This window comes from Acomys minous (assembly GCF_964271855.1).
Source record: "Acomys minous genome assembly, chromosome: 12".
NCBI classification, from domain to species: domain Eukaryota; kingdom Metazoa; phylum Chordata; class Mammalia; order Rodentia; family Muridae; genus Acomys; species Acomys minous.
The window spans coordinates 78,415,153-78,436,732 of NC_140493.1; the positions used below are offsets into that span (position 1 = coordinate 78,415,153).

The window sequence follows — 21,580 nt, forward strand, 5'->3', positions numbered from 1 at the left end:
AGGTCCAGATCTGAAATGCAGAGCCACGCTAGGCACCTGAGAAACACACTTTCAGAACATGTGAGGAGGCAGTGGTGGCTGGGGGGGAGGAGGGGCTGTCTGTGCAGCATGCTGTGTATCCGTATAGCCTAGGGGCCCTCGGTTCTGGATAGAACTGTCTCTGTGTAACCGTGGAGACTGAAGGCAGCAATTTAGAATTAGACACACTTCAACAAAAGGGTAATTTTCCTCAAAATTATTATCTGACCACAAGAGTAGGGATTATTTGTCTTTTAGAATTGACACTGTTGGCATTGGAATATTACAATGTTCCCAGTCCCTGGTACCTGCTCCTAGCTTCTGACAACCAGGACCACTGTTCTCATGAGTGGAGAATGACCTGAGGGTGCCGAGCATGTGTGAAGCCTTAGGTTCCATCCCTACCACTGCCTAAACCAGGCTGGGGGCACATCCCTGTGACGTCAGCACTTAGAAAGTGGAAGTTGGGTAGGCAGTTACATGAGACTTGGTCTTAATTCTGGACAGTTCCTGCGGTCCTAGTTCAGTCTGGCTTGGGTGCTCACCTTCCTGCTTTATGCACGTTTTGAAGCCTTGTGGTGCCATCTTTCAGAAATGACGGCTGTTGTCTTGATCGTCGTATCTTCCTTATCGTTATTTGAGAATCAGGTGTCTGCTTAAGATATCACTACCGCAGGACTTGAGCCAGTAAAGTTACTTCGCCTCCTCAGTTGGGAATTTCATGGAATTTGCTTCAGTCTGACTGTGTTTCCAGATGGAGCCTTGTGCCTCTGCGCTTGTTTCAGGCCTTGGAGAAGCCATTGCTCTGTAGGAATCTGCAGCCCAGTGACCCTCCCTGGGGACCAAAGGGGTGACTAATTGAAGTAGTAGTGTGATAAACTTTGTTCCTACTTAAGAAGGCTCTAAAAGTATCTTTATCCGCACCCCTCCGCATTACCTGGTGGTGCTCCTCAGGGGACAGGGGAAGAGAGAGTGAAGACTGAACGTCCTGGCGCAGCTTCGGAATGCCCGAGTCGTCACACCTTTGAGCCCCTTGGAGGGAAGTGTTTTGACCCCCAGCTTTTACAGGTTTCCTAGTAAAATCTGAGTTCCCCAGATCCTTGTGTGGCTAATTGCTTTTGCAGAAATGACTTTATAGCTGCTGCCGGCCATCAGCCCAGCTCTTCTTGGGACATCATCCAGTTCTAAACTCGAATGCTAGTGTGGCCTCTTATGCTAGGTTTAAAAAAAAAAGTGTTTCTATTTTAACTGCCCAGACTGAATAAAGAGAAGACCAAAACAACGGGCAAACCTACCTGGCATGGATCTGAACCCTGAGTGGGGCCAGAAGCCTGGAAAAGGATTCTAGTAACTCTGAGGCACTCTGGGCAAGCTGCAGCCTTTGTCTCCTGCGGTTTGGTTTTGTTTTTGTTGTGTAACTTTAAAGTGAAAAGATCAGGCAAGCTCTTTTAGTTTTAAGCCTGTCCTCTCCTTCTTCCTCTCCCAATAGCAGAAGCTGTTTTCTAATAAAATTGTAGGCAGGACCCCAATATCTAAAACAGACACAAGAGGAGATGCTTTGGCTGATGGTGGCTACTGGGAGGCTCCCTCCCGGCTCTGCCGCCAGCTCTGGGTGTTTCTTGCTCCAGTTTAGGAGAGCTTTCTTCCAGCTGTGGCACTCTATAATTCCAATTAATGTGAATCGGGTCTTAGTATTTTCACTTTTTATTCTCTACCCACACGAGGGAGAGAGAGAGAAACAGTCTTGCACTGTGGTATGACTTAGGGTAGTGATAGCCGTAATTCATCAATACAAAGGACTGGCATGGCCTAAGCATGTGCAAGTCTCTGAAACTTCTCCATGAGGAACAGGGGAGCTGCCTACCCTGGAGCTTCCTCAGCTGTGCTCACTTGGTCTTTTCAGTCCAGCCTCCTTCTTTGTTCTCCCATGCACTGATGACCCGGACTCTGGAGCACTTTGGAATTTTTTGACCTAGAAGGGATTTTCTTGGTTTCCCATGTCTGCTTCTCTGACTGTGAGCAAGGCTGAAGTGTTCTGGGTCCTACCCATCCTCTCCGAAAAGACCCTGCAGACTCTAGTAAAGTGCTAGAGAAGACTGAAATCTGAGGCATCCAGGGAGGAGTTCCAATGTGTCCTGTTGCAGCTGTCAACTTCAGGCAGCAGCCCTCTCTCCCCTCGAGGAAGTGGCCTTCCTTCTCTGGGTGCCCTGTGGCTGCCATGCTGCGAGTGGGCCAGCACCCCCATGTCTGGAGCAGCCTTGCACTCTCTCTCACAGTTGCCTGGTTTGAGTCATTTTTATCAGCCATGTTCCCGTGGGTGATTCCAGCTCACCCTGAGCTGTGATATTGGCCAGCCAAGGGCTTTTGCGTTGATTGTGAGAACCACGTGTCAGACTCAAAACTCCCCCCACCAAAACGGGATACTAAATGCTCAGCCACACTCTGTCCTGGGCACTTCCAATGTGCCTTCTGGGCTCTCTGAGTGGCGCGGTGGAGGCTGAGGGAGGGGATAGGTACAGGGTTCCTCAGTCTTCCTCAGGTATTGATAGCCAGAGGTTTGCAGACAGACCGGCTGGGCTGATCCCAAATGAGTGTCTTTTTTGTCTGAAATGTACAATTTGGAGAATTTGGCATTTTTGACAAATGAGTTAGCCACTTGAGTTGTTCCTGCACCAATGTGATGGTTTGGCAGGTGGAGTTATTCTATTATGTTAAAATTTATTAACAAGGGCTTAATTTCATTCCAAACAGATTGTGTCAAGGCACCCTCGCCCTGCAGAATACAGTGAAATATGAGAGCCTTGAGCTTTTAGTGGACGTGGAGGCGAGACCCTGGCTCAGCCTACCTCTCTCTAAGCAGCCACAGCCACAAAACTTTCTTGACCTTTTCACCCTTCAACTTTGTTTGAACTTGGAAGACTTTTGAAGAGAGCGAGCGAGAGAGGTGGGGAGAGGTTGGTTCGTTGGGGAAGGCTGTGGAAGAGAGATGCAGACTGTTGGGGGGGTGCTGATTATATGTTAGCTAACAGTAATGCCAGGAAAATAATCCTCCTCTGTGTATGAGTCTCTGCTACTGGGAGCTAGGGTAATCAGCTCACATGACAGACTCAGAGGCTAATGCTAGCCTGTGGGGTTTGTGAGCATATTCAAACAAAGGCTGATTATCCAAACAAGAATTTGGACTGCAGCAGTCGGACCCGTTAAATTATAGTTAGTAAAACTTGGCGCCTTGTGAGCTTGGAATGTTCCGATTGCAGCTGGATCTTCGTTCGTGCAGCTTCACCAAGCGATAAAACCAGAGATTCTTATCTCCCCAGGACTCCATTTAACTCCTTGGGTGCAAAGAGCGGTGTGCCAACTATCATAGTTTGGACCGCTGGCCACTTCTGCATCCTGCAGTGCATGACGTGATGACCAGTGGTATCTTGCTGCTGCTCTGTGGGAAGGGGCGTGGGCGAGAGCCAGGGATTCTTTTTCTTAGATCTTGTATTGGAGAGAGAGTAATTGCTATTCATTTATTCCATTAGCTGCCTTTATAGTAAGTGCTCTCCTTGAGAAAGCTGCATGCTGGATACTCTATTTTATGTAAATGGTCACAGTTGATGACAAAATTAAGCAACTGTAAAAAGCTTACAAAAACTGGGCAGTGTTGGTGTACATCTTTAATCTTAGCTCTTCGGAGACAGAGGCAGTCAGATATCTGAGTTCGAATCCAGCGTAGTGTACATAGCAAGTTCTAGGCCAGTGAGGGTAACATTGTGAGACCTTCCCTTCAACAAAAAATTGCTTACAAATTAGTAAGAGTCTTCTAGTGATGTGGTGATGAAGATAAGCACCCTGGGGAGCAGGGTTTGAGCCCATGCGGACGGCAGCTAGGGCCAACCTTCAAAGGTGACTTTATGCAGAGGGCAAAGCAACTGAGGCAGGAAATACAAACAGTGGTGTGAGTGAGTAGGGAGAAAAGATAGCTGCCCTTGGTAAAGGAGGAAGTGACCATTGAACGTTCTTTCCTTTAATAAATTCACATATGTTGGAAATGTACTCCAGGACATTAAATTCTCAAAATCTCTGAGAGACTCAAAGAAACTCAGTGGCTTTCCCAAGCCCATACAGTGCATGAGTGGTGTTTTAAACCTAGATTAGCTTTCAGAGCCTGACTTTTCAGCACCAGTCTCTACCCCTTTAATCCTGCTGACTTTATGATCAAAGTGCAGAGTGAACTACGCGTGTTTCCTCACAGAGACCTCCACATCGGGTGGTGGGTGTGTGAGAATTTCCCTATGTGGATAATGACCACGCTGGAGAAGACGTGGGCGGGATGACTGCCACCATACACTGCTTTAAACGTGTGGGGTACAGTGAGACTCTGGGAAAGGCCCTTCCGTTTGACTGACTGTCACAGGAAGGCAGTCTTTTCATATAGTTGCTTCTCACAGAGACTTGAAAGCAGTAAGAGCTGCCTTTGGTGAGGTGTCAGCCTTTGTGCCGTTGCCTTTTCTGGAAAATACATCTGATGCCCTTGGTATCTGGCTCTCTGCTTCCCAGTTTCCATGGGCTATCATCACCATATTCTTGTCCTCTGTTGACCTTGCCACTGTCTTGTTTTCTTTCCTGTCTTCTTTGATATACTCTGTTATTGTAAGCCAGGCTGTGGCTCCTGGGAGGGGTGATTGGCAGGGTCAGTGAGAATTAAGCACTGAAACGTGTGTCCCAGAGGTGGAAGCCAGATTTCCTCTCAGGGCCCTGAGGCCAACCTCCTGTGATGGGTTTATGGGCTAGAAATAGCAAAAATCAAAATGGATATTACAGAGTCCAGATAAACAAGTAAGAAGCCCAAACACTTGGAAACCTAAGGTTTTACCTTTTTTGGAGGCGGGCATGGGGAGAGAGATATGGTTTTTTATTTCGAGACAGGGTTTCTCTGTGTAGCCTTGGCAGCTGTCCTGGACTCGCTTTGTAGCCCAGGCTGGCCTGCCTCTGCCTCCCTGAGTGCTGGGATTACAGGTGTGTGCAATCTAGTATACCTCCAAGTCAGTTTCTTCTTTGAGAAATACACATGAGCTGATTTTGTACACTCAATTTTGAAATGTGAAAGCTCAAGTCACCATAGAATTGATAGATGTGGCTTATTGGCACCACCATCTTGGATTGAGATGACATCTCCCTGCACGTGGCATTTGGAGCTCAGATCTTAGTCTCAGTGGCAATCCCATCAAAGATACTCATTTACCCTAGAGGAGCGCTTGGCTGTGAACTGACTGTAGCTCTACAGATTTCTGAACTTGGGTTTTTGGTTTTACTCAGTCCGCAAAGCTTTTAGGCAATAGTTCTTGAGACCCTTGGAAAAGCTATTAAAAGTGCAGGGAGCAGCTTTCCATGTCCTGCAGAGCCGATGGAATGTGGAGGTCTGAGGATGAGTTACCTTACCCAGCTGCTGGTAATCGTCTGTGTGTTATCAGCGGCTGGCAGATTAACATAAAGGACTCAGTTCTTGCCACTGATCTTGTTTCAGCGCGTCACTCAGGAGTAGCAGAGGATAACATGCAACCGTTAAGATCTAGATCATGCTAAAAGTATTAAACTTGGCTTTCAGAGATTAGCTTTTTCCTACTTAAAATTAAGAACTCAAAGATTTTAATCAAGATAATCCTAAAATGTCTTACTCTGGGGGGGTGATACACTTGGAATTATAAAGAGCAAAGGAGAAATTCTGGGTTAATGTTTACTCTTTTATTACTATTTTAATCAAATGGCTTTACAACTTTACCTTTTAAATGTGAATTTGTTTCTTTAAGAGAACACTCAGGTGTAGGACACCATCTCTGCTGTGTTGAAAATTCACAGTCCTAGAAATCTTTTCCTGGCATCTTAAATATGTTGGAAATATGTTTCACTTGGGGCTCAGTGTGCAGATCACGTTCTCCTGGTGTTTTGGGGTAGGCAAGAATACTTTCTGGGTGTCTGGGACCTCTGACTGTGCTGCCAAAGCAATGCACACACGTGCGCGCACACACACAGACACACACACAAGGCAATTTCTGTGTATAGTTTCTTATTTTTGCGATAATCCTGCTAGGTAGAAAAATGTCTTTGTTTCATAGATGATAAGGCTGCACCTGCAGAGGATGCATGGCAGGGACAGACTTGGAAGCTGGTTCTAGACACTCAAGTCTCTTCACCTCACCATCGGCACTGCTGGTCACACCCATGTCATCTCAGCACTCAGGAGCCTAAGGCAGGGTCAGGAGCTGGAGGCCAGCCTGAGCTCATGGGAGGAAGAGGAAGAAGAGGAGGGGGAGGAGGAGGAGGAAGAGGAGAAAGATAAAGATGTTTGGACTTTAGTTGGACAGGGTAGTTTGAGCTACTTAGGAAGTTGAGGCAAGAGGTCAGGAGCCAGGAGCAGCCTTGGTCTCAAAGTATGAAAGATGCATTTGTCAGTTCCTATTGTACATACCTAGGAAGTTTCTAAGAGTTTTATCTTATTCACAACAATGTATTTATTTACCTGTCACAGAGCCATTTAGGTAAAGGGCCCATTTCTTTTAAATTGGTTTTAAATTCACCAAAGTAAATTTTAACAAAACCTTCACCTGAAGAAAAGAAGCATTCTTAGGTCTGTTTCTTTTAAAATGGTTTTGATGAAGTCAAAAGCAAAAATAGTTTAGGTATTGGGTTAGATTAGCATGCTGGTTCTACTTGGGAATTTTCCATTGTTGTGGCATGAAAAGATCAAGATCCTCCTCCTCCTCCTCCTCCTCCTCCTCCTCCTCCTCCTCCTCCTCCTTCTTCTTCTTCTCTTCTTCTTTTCTGGGTTTCTCTGTGTAACAGCCTGCCTGTCCTGGACTCCCTTTGTAGACCAGGCTGGCCTTGAACTCACAGCGATCCGCCTGCCTCTGCCTCTAGAGTGCTGCGATTAAAGGCGTGCACCCCATGAAAAGATTCTTACCATGAGATACCTATGCCTTCCACTTCAGTTCACTCCCCGTCCCTTCCTCAGAAGAGCTAACCGACAATTAAATTCAGTTAGCACGACTGAGTCAGTGGTGGGTGAGCTTGACTGGTTGTGACTCCAGGAGTTTGCTTTTCCACTGACGTGTAGGTTTATGTGTAGCAGGGGATAGGACCAGTGTGTGATCCGGGGTGACCACTAGGCATCCCCATCTGTCTTTGGCTCTTTGGCTGTCTACTTCTGGTTTCCGGCTACAATTTGAATTGCAGCCTTCTGTAACAGCCAACCGTTTGTTAGTGAAGGAAGAAATGTAAGAGTCAGTAACGCTTGCTAGGTAGTGCTAGCGCATGCCTTTATTCTCAGCACGCAGGACACAGAGGCAGGAGGATCTCTGTGAGTTTCAGGACAGCCAGGGCTACACAGAGAAACATTGTCTCGAAAAACCAAAACAAAATTACTCCTATTGCTACTAATAATGATGAAACCTAGTAATCTCCAGGGGTATCTGTGCTTTTTCCCCCTGCAGAGCCTTATTTTATGCACGGTCTTCAGTTAGCCGGTTCTTCTGTGGTGCTTTGGATGAGAATGTCCACCACAGGCGTTTGAACACTTACTCTCTACTTAGTGGTGCCCTTGGGAAAGATGCAGCCCCGCTGGAGGAAGTGTGTCACTGTGGGTGGGCTTTGAGAGTTTAAAGCCCCTCCCCCTTCATATGCGCTTAGCTTCGTGCTTGTGGTTAAGCATATGGTCTCTCAGCTTCCTTCTCCTGCTATCTTGTATGTCCCTTGCTGCCATGTCTCCCACCAGGATGAACTCCTTCCTCTGGGACCATAAGCTGAAATAAACTCTCTTTTTCTTAATTTGCTTTTGGACATAGAGCTTCATCACAGTAACAGAAAAGTAATACATTTTCTAAAGAGACTCCTTAAACCAGACATTAAAAAAAAAAACAACAAAAAACACTGCTTTATTGAAACGTGATTGTTCTCTTCCTCCCTTCCTTCCTTCCTTCCTTTCTGTCTTTTGGGTGGGGGGCAGGGGTGTGGGGGGACAGGTTCTCCACTATGTTGCTCTGCCTGGCCTAGAACTCACCGAGGTCTGTGTCCCTCTGCTTCCTGAGTGCTGGGAGGAAAGGCATATTCTACCATACCTGGTGAGTTGTACATTTTTAATGTATATAACTTTATGAATTGATCAGTGATTGTATACCCAATGATTCTTTGGTATGCATAAATTTTATAATTCATTAAAGATGAAAGAAGCCTGGGGGGCGTAGCCCACTTGGTAGAGTGTTTGCCTTGTGTGCATAGCCCTGGATTTGGTTGGCAGCACCACGTAACACCTGGAGCACACCTGTAAGTCTGGGTTTATGGGTACAGGAGGATCAGAAGTTCAAGGTCTTTTTCAGCAGCACAGTTTAAGGCCAGCCTGGAATGCAGGAAACTCTATCTATAACATTTTTAATCAAGTTTTTATGAGTTAGATCGATGTGCTTTTTATTTTTTATAAAATAATTGAATCTTGGCTGTGTGTGCATTACTAAAGGATATCTAGTATACCCAACATTTTCAGTATTTGACTTTATAATAATGCTGAGAATGCTATTTCACATACAGAATGGCAGGGCTGTATTTAGGGCCTGTGGTGGCCATTCTTGGTTGTCAACTTGATCACATCTGGAGCTAACTAAAACTCAAATGGCTGGGCACACCTGTGAGGGATTTTCTTAAATATATAATTTATTTTATTTTATGGTAATTCATGTTTTGCCTGCATGTTTTGTCTGTGTGAGGGTGTCAGCACCCCTGGAACTGGAGTTTGGGACAATTGTGAGCTGCCATGCGGGTGCTGGGGATTGAACCCTGGTCCCCTGGAAGTGCAGCCAGTGCTCTCAACTACTGAGCCATAACTCCAGCCGCTGGGGGTTTTTATTCTTAATTAAATATTTTGAAGTAGGAAGACCCACTTCTAATCTCAATCTTCGAGGCAGGAAGACAGATTTAATCTGGGCCACCCCTTCTGCTGGGAGCCTATATAAAGGACATGGAAGAAGGAAGCTGGCTTTCTCTTTACCTGCTTACTAGAAAGTCCATTCCTTCAGGAGCGTTAGAGCCTACTGCATATACTGAAGACCAGCTGAGACACCCAGCCCCGTGGACTGAACAACTAGTGGACTGTTGGACCTTCTCTTGATAGCTATAGTTTGTGCTAGCTGGACCACAGCCTGTAAGCCGTTCTAATAAATCCCATATACATACATACATATATGTACACACACACATATGTACACACACAGAGAGAGAGAGAGAGAGAGAGAGAGAGAGAGAGAGAGATATTAATTCTATGAGTTCTGTTCCTCTAGAGACTCTGACTGTAATACAAGGCCTTTTTAAAAATTGGTAGAAATTCTGTCTTAATCCAAAAACAAAAATTCATTTAATATTTTTAAATTCAACTCAGTTCAGCAGCTTACATTTTAAAATGAAACATTGTAGCATAATACAATCCAAGGAAAGATGAACTCATACTCCTATAGGAAAGAATAATGGTAGTTCAACAATTATGTTTCTATAAGAGCAGACTGCTGCAGATGTGCAGTAAAATTGATGCCTGCCACACACTAGTCTGAAGTCTGAGCTGAGGTTTTCAGGCAGTGTTCCTTGGTGCCATGTTGACTGTACAGAAGCAGATTCCCAGTGAAATCTCACCACCCCACTCACAGGTGAGTGCTGACAGAAAACACTTCAGATTCATTCCATGTTTGATGTTGAATTAAACGTTAGTTTTTACACATTCAGGAGCCTTTTACTGTTGCCAAATATTTTACAACCCATATATTCATTTACATGATCCTCATAAGCGCTTGTGAACCACAGTTTAAGAAGCAAAGCACTATACCATAAATCTGTCATAACTTACTGTCGTGTGTGCGTGCTTCCAGTACTGAGAATTGAAGCCAGAGCCTAATTCATACTGGCCAAGTGCTCTACCATTGAGCTACATCCACAGTCATTGTTCATCTTTCATAAGCAAAATTCTGTGCCCTGAGACTGACCCTCCTAACCTTCCCTTCACTGGGCCATAGGACTCACCACTCTACTTTCTTCCTGTGAGGGTCTGTAGGTTTTAGATTTAGTGTATACATGGAACCAGGTAGAAGCTATCCTCCATAACTAGCTTACATCAAGTTTGTTCATAACTGGCAACATTCCTCTCCTTTTTTTTTTTTTAGAGATGGATGTTTCATATTATACTGTATTTTTATTATTCATTCATCTATAAATAGACTTTCACTTTGCTGTGTTCTGATGACTGTGACAAATGACAGGGCAAAGACAGGAAGACAGGTCTTTAATCAAGATCTAGGTTTCTTGATAATGTACCTCTTCTTTTTTTATAGCACCCCAAAATGTAACTGCTAAATTTTTAATTTATAAAAAAGTTAAGGTACCCCCTATAGTGTTTAATGTTTTATACCAGCTTACATTCGCACTAGCAGTCTACAGTAAGTCCCTTTTCTGTGCATGCTTATCAACATTTATTTACTTTGTGAACCTGGGAGGTTGGGGACAGGGGGCTTAAAATGAGGCAGGCTAGAGTCTCATGCAATAGCCAGCTTTATTCAGAGTATCCAGCAGTTTATTCCCTGAAGGTTAAGAACAGACCCCACCTGAGCACAGTTGAAGCTCTGTGCAGTTGCAAGGCTGTGAGTAGCAACAGCTGCAGTAAACTCACTCCCCTTCCAGACACCTGGAAGGAGCCCGGAAGCCCAGGAACAAGTCAACCACACGAAGACGCTGAGGTCATAGACTCTTACTCTTGTCTTCTTGCAGTTTTCATAAGCACTAAGAATTCCCATTCTTGGACTGTGTTCTGACTCTACGGGGTTTCTCCATGTAGCCTCAGCTGTACCGGAACTCTCTCTGTAGATCAGACTAGCCTCGAACTCCCAGAAATCTACCAGCTCCTGTCTCCCGAGTGCCGAGCTTAAAGGTGTGTGCCACCGCTTTTGGCTCCTTGTTTTCTTTTTGTAAACTGGGCTTCACTATGGACGCCAGGGTGGCCTCAAACTCAGCATCTTCCTGCTTCAGCCTCCAGAGTAGCAGGATTACAGAATTAAACCAAGCCAAATGTGGCGGCGGCACACACCTGTAATCCCAGCACTTGTAATCGTCGTAAGACCAGGTCGTAAGCAAACTAACCTCTGTAGCAGCTGCACTCCAAAATGCTCTCAGGTTTTGATTGACTTCCGTCATTGCTGCAGCTGCCTTTATTGCCCATGCTTCTGGAGTGACATCCAACAACTCACTGCCAAGGTCAGTGCCCACAGTCGCTTCCCATTTTCTTTTAGGACTTTTGCCTTTCAGGTCCTATGTAAAGTCTTATACTTTGAGGTGATTTGAGCTAAGTCTTAGCTTCCTTCTTTTTGAACTTCACATTAGACAGGAAATTATTTTCCATGAAAATCTTCTAGGAGTAGAGTCCCAGAGCCAAAATCAGAGTCCTGAGTTCTAATTTCAGTTCAGTTGGTCACACAGACTTGGGCTTCTGCACAGTTATATCTCAAGACTCAGAGCTCAGGGTGTAGCTCAGGGGTACAGTGTGTGCTTAGCATGAGTAAGGTGCTAGGTTCTGTGTCCCGTACCACAAGCAAACCCAGTGTCTTAGGGTTGGTATTGCTGTGACAACACACTATGGCCAAGAGCAACCTGGGGGAAGGGTTTATTTGGCTTACACTTCCACAATGTGAGTCCATCACGGAAGGAAGAGAGGGCAGGACCCTGGAGGCAAGAGCTGATGCAGAGGCCATGGAGCAGTGCTGCTTACTGGATGGTTCATGGCTTGCTCAGCCTGCTTTCTTATAGAACTCAGGACGGCCAATGGGCTGGGCCCTCCCTCAGTGATCACTAATAAAGAAAATGCCCTACAGGCCTACCTGCCTGCAGCACCATTGTATAGAGGGCTTTTCTTGGTTGAGGTTCCCTCCTCTAAAGTGACTTTAGCTAGTGCCAAGTTGACATTAATCTCCAGCACATCCAACAACCACAAAGCCAGAGATACTTTCTGAAGATGGAAAAGTGGGTGCTCTTAGGTTGGATCTAGACATGACCTTCAGAATTATCCTTTATTTGAACTATTTCATCCATTGCCTGAAACTTCAAAAAAAAAAAAAAAAAAGAATGGATATCTGCTCACTGCTGTATAGAGCTGGGAGATGGTGTTTCACATGCTGCTTGCTTCAACCTCCCCGCCATGCCCTCCCACAAAAGGGCCAAGGGTGTGGATATAATTCAGTTGTGGAGTTCTTGTCCAGTGTGCAGAAACTGTTGGGCTTGAGCTTAGCAGCCCCTGTACTGGGCATGGCAGCACATGATGCATGCCTGCAGGATGCAGTATGCCCTGGTAGTCAGAGGCCGGAGAGTAAGGAGTTCAAGGCCCCCCACCTTGAGCACATAGCAAGTTACATAGGAAAGTCAGACCCAGACTGGAATACGTGAGACCTTGCCTCAAGAGAGGTAGATAGATAGAGGGAGGGAGGGAGGGGAGGAGGGAGGGAGGGATGAAAATGAAACAAAAGGCCAGGGGGAAGAAACATCAATTAAATCATCCTTAGGCCATATTTTCCTCCAAGTAACATTTATTATAGGAAAAATATAGTGGCAAATAGAAGGAACTTGAAGGTACTTATAGTTCCTTTGCCATTATTGTATAACGTCATTATTAACAAGTACATACTCCATCTTTAGATTTACTTTGTCAATCTTTTAAAAGGTAGTAACCAAAAGACACACAAAAAAATTGGTTGTCAATATGTTAAGATGAAAGTTACATAAAAATCTTTATTCAGTCTTAGGAAATGCCATGAGTAAATGAATGAATCTGGAAACAGGATGACTAGAAATTATTTTTAAAAATATATGTCATCAAAGAATAACAGTAGATAAAATTCATAGGATTGCTCTATTTGGTCTTGAAATTTCCTCATTCTCATATCGTTCATTTAGTTTACCTTACATTTTTTTTCATATTATGTGTATGAATACCTGAGTGTGTGACTGTATGTTGTCATGTGGATGCAGTGCCCGAGGAAGCCAGGAGAGAGTGTCAGACCCCCCCAGGAACTGGACTTAAAGATGGTTGTGAGGTGCCATGTGGGCGCTGGACTTAAAGTTGGTTATGAGGTGCCATGTGGGCGCTGGACTTAAAGATGGCTGTGAGGTGCCACGTGGGCGCTGGGAACTGAACTCTGGTTCTCTGCAATAGCAACAAGTGCTGCTATTAACCACCTTTTTTTTTTTAGTACAATATTTATAATAGAAACTGGCTGGAAAAAGACAGGACAGGGCAGAGGCCACAGGCGCCTACACCAAGAGCCTTTCAGTAGACTGCTGAATGGACTGCATCTGCTGCTTTAGCTGAGAGCCTGTTTTGGTGGTAACAGAACAGGTGATGCCAGGCCCGGAGACCTCACAGGCCCGTCCTAAAGCCTGCCTGGAGCGCACACATACATAAGGGCCACTCTTTCTCACGCAGCAGTGGGAAGTGCAGGAGGATCTCCAAAGGCTCAGTGGCCGCTGCCATCACAGTGAACTCAGATGCCTCTGTTGAGTGTTTAGGTGGTTTCCTTGCCTCCTTTCTGAAGCTGCTTGTAGTTGTATGGCAAGATCCAGCAGCTTCTTGGTGAGGTGGGCATCTGTGAGGGGATAGGCCATGGGATTCACATTAGCCTCTGTCATGGCTGCAGTGCACCAGCCTTGCTGTGACTGGAGAACAGCTCCCACCTCCCACCCCCCACCCCCACCCCCCACCCCCACCCCCCACCCCGTACCCGCCACCCACCCCTAGTCTGCATTTAGAAGGAAAAGGTGTCACATTAGACTTGGTGGCACATGCTTGTAAATTCCAACACTTCAATGTAAGAGTTTTGGGGTAGCTTGCCTTCTTGAGACTCCATCTTGAAGAACAGCCAATAGGATGTACACAGGATCTAACAGGAAGTTAAATCTACTTCCCATTTGGTATTTCTGATTTGCTGTTTGTCTTTCTTGGGGGAACATGACATTCTGCAATTTTAGGAAGTATTTAATCAAATATTATTGATCTATATAACATTGCTTATTTTTAAAATGTCGTCCCCAAACCATCTGGTGTCCATCAGTTTTTCTCTCTCTAGTAGAAAATTTTATGTGCTCAAACCAAAATCAGTGGTGTCTTCTGTACCTGCATTCAGACGAAGCCCATTAATCTAGCAACTGTGAGATGCTGGTTCATAAAATGTCAGCTCCTAAGGGAATCCTAAAGTTACTTCTGTTTCACAGTCTGAAGGTGTCTTGAAAACAAAAGCAAGAGGACACTCTGCCTGCCTTTCCTACCTTCCGCAAGGTCATTGGGGCTGGCCGGCAGCTCTTTAGGGTCTAGGGCATGTTTGGTAGGAACTAAAAGCAAAGGACAAACCTTGACATGTAAAGGAAAAGGCAGCTGGAGGATCAAGTAACCTGTCCAAGGTGCCCTGTTTCAGGGAGGTCTCGGGCGGAAGCACCCTTTCTGGCCCAGGTGAGCGCTGCAGCTAGTGAGGCCCCAAAGCTGATCTGTATCCATGATGGTGTCCTTGGGGCGGAGTCAGAGCTGCTTGAAAATGTTCTCTTGGCCTCCTCTTCTACTTCCAAGGCTATTCAAATGTGTTCCAGGAAGTTCCGTGTTCCAAGGTGAGCTAGGGAAAGAACCTAGAACATTCTGGACAAGGCTCACCTGTCATGGCCTTATAAAAGCACAGATAGCTTAATTAGACCAGTTCTTGCAGGTTAGTATCCTCTTTATTAAAGAGAATTCCTGAGCTCAGTGCGGTTTGTTCAGGCATGTATTCTCAGCTATTGTGCAGAAGGCTGAGGCAGGAGACTCATTTGAACTTAGGAAATTAGCCAAGCCAGCTTGGGAAACACAGCAGGACCCTTTGTCCAGGAAGGGGCAGAAGCAAAATCAATCTCTCTCTCTCTCTCTCTCTCTCTCTCTCTCTCTCTCTCTCTCTCTCTCTCTCTCCTTCCCTCCCTCCCTCCCTCCCTCCCTCCCTCCCTCGGTCCCTCCCTCCCTCTCTCTCTCTCTTTAAATACAAGTCATGTCTCATTTTGATATAACATCAACCATTCAGCTTTGACATGATTTAAAATGAAGGAATGTGTGTGTGTGTAATAACCTAATTGACAAGCAATCATGCCCATTCCATTGCCTGATGTTATCCTAGCATTCAGAGACCCATTTTGTTTAATTTGATTTTTCATATAGTTTCTGGTGGGAAAATGCATTGCTCTGATACCCAAATTAACTTGATTGAAATGTCTTAGGCTTTGTCATTTTCCAGTGGCTAAAAAGGTTATTTCTCAAATGTTTAATTTTTTAAGTACAGTATATATTAATTTAACTGCTACTGTCTGACAGTTGTCAGTCCATGAAAAATTATCACAGTTCAGTACATTAAGCAGATGTTTATTTACACTTCACTTCCCACCCCAGTGCAAAATCATTTAACTTTGAAAATATATAAACTTTAACTTGAGGTTTTCAAAACACCTGAACCATGTCTTGATTTGCTAAATATAATTTTCACATTTTCTTTACAATAGTGTACCGCATATATCAGAAAGGAAATACTTAAAAACTTATATAGTCTACAGTAGCTGTCCAGTCACAAATGAAGGGGGGGGGTCATTTGTCAGCAAGTACCATTTAAATACTTATGTAAAGAGTTTTAGTCTTTTGTTTTGTTTTGTTTTTGTTTTTCGAGACAGGGTCTCTGTGTAGCCTTGGCTGTTCTAGACTTGCTTTGTAGACCAGGCTGGCCTTGAACTCACAGAGATCTGCCTGCCTCTGCCTCCCGAGCTCTGGGATTAAAGGTGGTGTGCCACCACACCCAGCTAAGAGTTTTAGTCATTAAACATGAAAAGTTCCTCTACAAAGAATGTGGACTGTGTTGACCTTCTAATTTTTGTATAACGTGTCACCATTTTCTTGTTTTGGAGCTAAAGATAGAAAGTAAAATAAAAATATTCTTTGTCTATTTAGTTATCCTCAACTCCATGAAATTCTCCAAAGTAATTACTGGTGACCACAATGCCATCTACCAGCGGTGGCGGCAGCACTGGCCCTGGACCAGCTGCCTTATTGCTGACCACAGCTGCTCCTGAGCAGAGCAGATGTTTCTCCTTTCGCCTTGGCAGTAAAATTTTATTGAGGAGTTTTGCAAATACAGGGTAGCAAATTCTACCTGAGCATGGCTGGAGATCGCACCACTCTGTGCACCAAGGTTGGCCCGGTCTGGCCTGCCCGCAGGCCTCACACTGAGGTCTTGTGCATCTCTCTTGGCCCACGCTAGCTGTCCTGGGTTTGCATCCCTACCCACCCATGTGCTGGAAGAGGAGCCACACTTGCGGTTGTGGCTGGCTGCTCTAAAAGGCTGTCATGTTGGCACTTTGCTCCCCATTTTGAGGGTTGACAAAGGGAGCGAGGGTGTTTGTTGAGCTCTTTCATTAGGATGCTTTCCTGAGTTCCACATATCTTCTGGTTTGGATGTAGGCTTGGAAATCTCTTCTGAATTAGCTTCTTTTGGAGAACTCACTGCCTCTCTGGACATTTCTTAGTTCTTGCCTTTCGAGGAGGCCCTGAAGGAAAATAACACAGTCTAAAGCAGACTCTTTGTAGGTGCGACCTCTGGGGTGGGGGCGGGGAGTCCTTCTGAACAGTGGCGACTCAAAGGTGGGCCTCGGCTCTGACATCCTTGTTCTCTGGTTAAAGGAATGGACTTGTGGCTTGTGGCTGATACTTTACAAGAGTAGGAGGAAGACAGAAGGGTCCAGCACACCCCAGCTCCCAAGGGACCTGTAGTTGATGTTCTAGGTCAACCTAGGCTACGTAGCAAGCTCCAGGACAGTGGGAGCTCTTTAGTAAGACCCTATCTAAAGGAGGAGGAGGAAGAGGAGGAAGAAGAAGAAAACCAGTGACGATTACAGGCTATTTCCCAGGACCTTTCAAAAAGGAAAAAAAAACAAAGATAGTAGCAGTTGAGGGTCTAAGTGTGGCATGAATTCCCACAGAGCCTCAGGCCTTGGGAGAGAGGGTTAGATATAAGATCAGAGGGCAGAGGCCATGTGGTGAGAAAATGCCTGGTCTGTGCTCCCTCAGAAGACAGGAAGGGCAGTGACACTCAGTTCCAGGAGTGTGTCATTGTGGGAATTGATCTAGCCAGCTTTGAGGCAGGCAGATGACCAATCCTGATAGCCTGATTAATAAGACTCTAAACACACTGGACACCAGAACTTCATTGAATATTCTATTTGGTCTCTATGAGTACATCGGGTACTGTGAGGGACTACTTAGCACGCATTGCGCAGTAAGTCTGAAGTAGAGCATTTGCTTTTCCAAGCGTTCTTGTGAGGGCTGGGGATAGACCTCACCAAGCACAAGACCCCTATAACTAACTTCTTCAAAAAATGCATACTTATCAGTGCTAGAAACAAAGAGCTCCGTTCTTCAAGGACCTTTCTTAGATTAATATTTTCCTTTTTTTCCCCTACTACTCCTATAAATTTTTATTAAAAATACAGACCTCAAAGCAGTGTCTGCGTTCACTACTGCACTGGTATTTGACTCAGGCCTGCCCTCCCCGACTTTATTTTCTTCCCAGAACAGAGCACTCCTTAAACTGGGATGAGAAAAGTTAATTTTAATCCTCCAAGGGCTTATTTGCTAGAACAAAAGGTCATGAAACACACCCAAAAACGGTATTGCTGAAATCTTCAGCAGAGATGTTAGCGGTGTCCCAGCAGAGCTGTGTGACTGGTTAAGTCTGTCTCAGAAGCCCCCACTAATCCAAAACCCATGGAATGGAAGCATTCTCTCTTTACTGGTGTAGGGGGAAGCCCCCCAAACTCCTGTGTTGTTTCAGGAATTGCAGAAAATAATTCTTTACAAGACTTTATAAAATGGTGGAATGTTATGCCCACGAGTCTTTAGGTAGCTGTTCTCTGCCTGTTATTCTGGTTTTGGGGTTTTGAGACCCAGTCTCACTATGTAGCCCAGGCTAGCCTAGCAACCCTCTCACCTCAGCCTCCTTAGCACTAGGGTCCACCATACCCAGCTCCCAGTGTTGTTACAACTGCCCTGTCATCTGTCCAGCAGGAAAGGGCCTTCTGTATCTAGCTGATTGGCCAAAACTGGACAGATCTAACCACACTGGAAGCTCTTGCAGCTTCATTTTGGGATGACCCAAGGTATTAAGATATCACTTAACACAAAGATTCTCAACTGAAATTAATGAGGAAGTTTGAAAAGCCCCCCCCCACCCCCACATACACATAGCAAGGTATGGAATATGAGCAGCAGCCGCCGTTGTAGAAGATTATGAAATGGCTGCTGTTCTCCTTGGGTTGTGGGAGGAGCTTTAAGGAGAGTTCCTGGCCGGGTCCTGAGGAGAGATGCACCTTCATGGCTAAATGTGTTCTAGATCATTTACCTTCCTCAGCACGTGTATAAAGTAATACATTATTAAACAAAGGGAAGAGAAGAAAATGTAAATAAAAACACAAATTCTAAGGTGGTGCTGCTGCCAGGCCTTTACTCCCAGCATGAGGGAAGATCGGTTTAGAGCCATCCTTAGGCACAGGTTAAACTTGGGCTGCATGGGAGTTTGCCTGAAAACAACAGAAAAGCAAAATAAATAAACACAAGTTCTAGCAATGTCAAACCTAAGATCTATAAACCAGACCTCCTTCCTACACTGTGAGTATGTGTAGGCATCAGGTCTGCTGAGCCATTGGGCAAATCCAAGGGCTTTGTGTGAGACGAAAAAGTGAGAGAAGAACTGGTGTTTTTCCCTAAACTTCTGCTTTGGAGAAGTAGGCCCTAACTGAGTGCTCGTCTTCTGTGTTAAGGCCTAATGCCCACTGCATCAGAAAGCACTGGAGAGACCTCAGAAGAAGAAAGAGCAAGGAAACAGCCTCCCATTTTCAAGGTCACCGCAGGGCACTCCTGGCAGAGGGTTCCCATGAGTACAGGGCTTTCCTCAATAGCTGGTAGGGAAAGCTGCAAGCCAGGCTCCTGCACGGAGCTCTGCACAGTAGAAATGCTCAGAGATCTGGGAGAGTTACTGCCCTTCTCGGATTCTGCTCCCCAGCCCAGGAGGGAGAGGTAGGCCAAACAATCACTAGGGAAGACCATCGGGCTCAAGCAGTCTGTGAGTCTGGCCTTTGAACACGAGTCCTGTGTTGGATGATCTCAGAACACTCTTATGACCGATGGCTACCTTGAGATGTTTCAGAGCAGTGGGCACTCCTCATACTAGGATTGACTCAGGAGCCCGACACAAAATTGCACTACTGCTTCCAAGCCTTGGCCCTACCCCAGCAAAGCCTTTACCCAGAGCAACCATGTCATTTCCTATAAGCCAGGCTCAGTTCACTCGTACAAGATCTAGGTGTTGTAAACCCAACTGGAAGGTGAAACAACAGAACTCTCCCAGACACTGGCGTGTGCCCTGGCTTCCCACGGATCTGTCAGCCTAGTGGCAGACTGGAGAGCTGGTGAATGCCAGACCTGGTTCTAATGAATTCGGAATTCACTGTTGGAAAAAGACTGGATCCTGGTGCATCCAAGACTCTGCTTGTGAAGCCTCCTGGGTTGCTGACTGATGTGTTAGTCCCCTGGGACAGGACTGCACAGTTAAGAAAAAGTAGCAGGAGCATCAGATCTCGGCAGGTCATCTGGCCCCCATAAAAAAAGCCATTGCAACTGGGGAAAAGGCTAGACTGCTGGGTTCCCAGCGAGGCTGGATTATTGTACAAAGCCACCCAGTCCATCTTTGTTTATGGAACTCGTTTTCAGGCACACGTGTTTTATAGGGAGGCGGAGGCTGTAAAGAAGCTATTTATAATGAAGACCCCAAATACGTGAGCTTCATATCAAGCTTGATCTAAAGGACTTTCCCATGGGTGGTAGTTTAGGAAGAAAAAGGAGAAAAGGATGAGAAATGGGGGGGGGGGGCAACTAATAAAAATAGCTGAGATCACTCAACAGTTATCAAGAAACAGATACTACAGTTTTATAACATGAAGTACTAAAAGTATATGCACTCTTAAAAGGCAATTAAAACGTATGCTCCAAAACTATAAAACATTTTCTTTTCATCTGCAACATAGAGGGCAGATTACAACACATTAATAACGTTTTGTTTAGAGTTCAGTTTCTGATGGTTTCCAAATGTAGTCTGTGTAGATTAACCAGAAGGAGTCCAGTTCCCGTTTTTAAGAGCGCTTGTAAAGGAAAGCAATGTGGTAAGGTTGTTATGAAAAGAGAGTGTATTTAGGAAATAGCACTTAGCAGGGTCTCTCTGAATGGCTGCCAGGTCAGGAAGCTGAAGTGCAAGGCTTGGCCCTTGTTCAGCCCCCCCAGTTCCAGCTCCTTGACCACACAGTACGTCAGGAGCATGTCACAGGCCAGCCAGGAAGGCTCAGCCCCGCCCCTGGACCAGCTTGGCACAGCAGCTTTCACATAACCCAGGGCTCCAGAGGGGCCAGAGGCAGGCATTCCAGGGCCACGGGAACATGCAATTTTTTAAAATAGAAATGAAGAACATTTTTTTTTAAAGCCTGGGAATTAAACAGTTCCTGGATCCTTACGGAACAGAGCCCCTTGTGTAAAGGGTCAGGGGTAAAGGGGGTCCCTGAAGGTTATCTCAGCCTCTGTCCTCATCTCCCAGGCAGGGGCACTGGACAGTGCTGGAGTCCCTATCTGCTTCCCCGTCACTGGCTTCAGCCTGGTGTCCTAAGAGCTCCGTCCTGTCCTCAATATGAAGCTGCATTGCTCGCTGGTTCTCCTCCTCTTAAGTTTGCTCTTAACCCTCCTCTGCCAGTACCTGACAACAGTGCTATAACAAAGCCATCATTTACCTTAAAAAAAAAAAAAGAAAAGAAAAGCAACTACAAGTTGATGTGACTTCAGTGAGAACATCCCGTATTGTGTCTGCCACCTGTGTAACTGCTCTGTGCCTCAGCCACAGCTTCTTCATCTACAGAGCACAGCATGTCAGCTGGGTTATCAGGCTGAGAGTTCCAGCACCTGGCACCAATTAAGGGCTCGATATGTGTCTGCTGTTATTAGTAATAGCACTCACCTTGTGCTATTCTTTGGAGGTTTTTTTTTTTTTTCACTAGTTAGGTGTGCAGTTGCTGTACTCAGAGCCACCTTCAGGAGTGTAGCCTTGGGCACATGGCATGACAAGTGAGTAGACTGTCAGAACTGGGGTTGCCCAGGGCAGAGTATAGGGGCAGTCTGGGCCAAAGCCACCAGGAATCTGGTGATCGATGCCAGCTGAGGAGCCTATGTTTGTTAGCTCCCTTTTATGCCTTAAACTGAAGGAGAGCTTGGAGGGGTGGGGTGTCTTTTCTCAGCCGTTCTTCTTGGCTTCCTTGGGAAAACCGAGGCTCAGACAGAGACTGGCCTTACTTTGCCAGCCCAGCTTGACCAGTGAATGGAGTCTTGTCTAATTTACATATAAAAGGAACTCCGTTGGAGAATGAGCCTTCAGCTAATGCCCCTAAGACCTAAATCCTTTAGGCTTTCTTCTCT

At 45.5% G+C, this 21,580-nt stretch overlaps 1 protein-coding gene, 1 long non-coding RNA gene and 1 pseudogene across 9 annotated transcripts in view; 1 reads left to right on the plus strand and 2 right to left on the minus strand.

Moving 5' to 3' along the window:
• BCAS3 (BCAS3 microtubule associated cell migration factor) overlaps nucleotides 1–21,580 on the plus strand; it is a 469,548-nt gene that overhangs the window by 321,762 nt on the left and 126,206 nt on the right. The gene's annotated exons all lie outside the window — the stretch shown is intronic.
• LOC311609884 lies at nucleotides 63–16,488 on the minus strand. Its single transcript, XR_014783531.1, has 3 exons — nucleotides 14,423–16,488; nucleotides 13,797–14,297; nucleotides 63–2,917 (listed from the first exon to the last, which is right to left on the minus strand). It is a non-coding gene; the product is annotated as an uncharacterized lncRNA (long non-coding RNA).
• On the minus strand, nucleotides 10,121–13,736 carry LOC311609877 (NHP2-like protein 1; annotated as a pseudogene). Its single transcript has one exon. The product of its transcript is annotated as an NHP2-like protein 1 (transcript).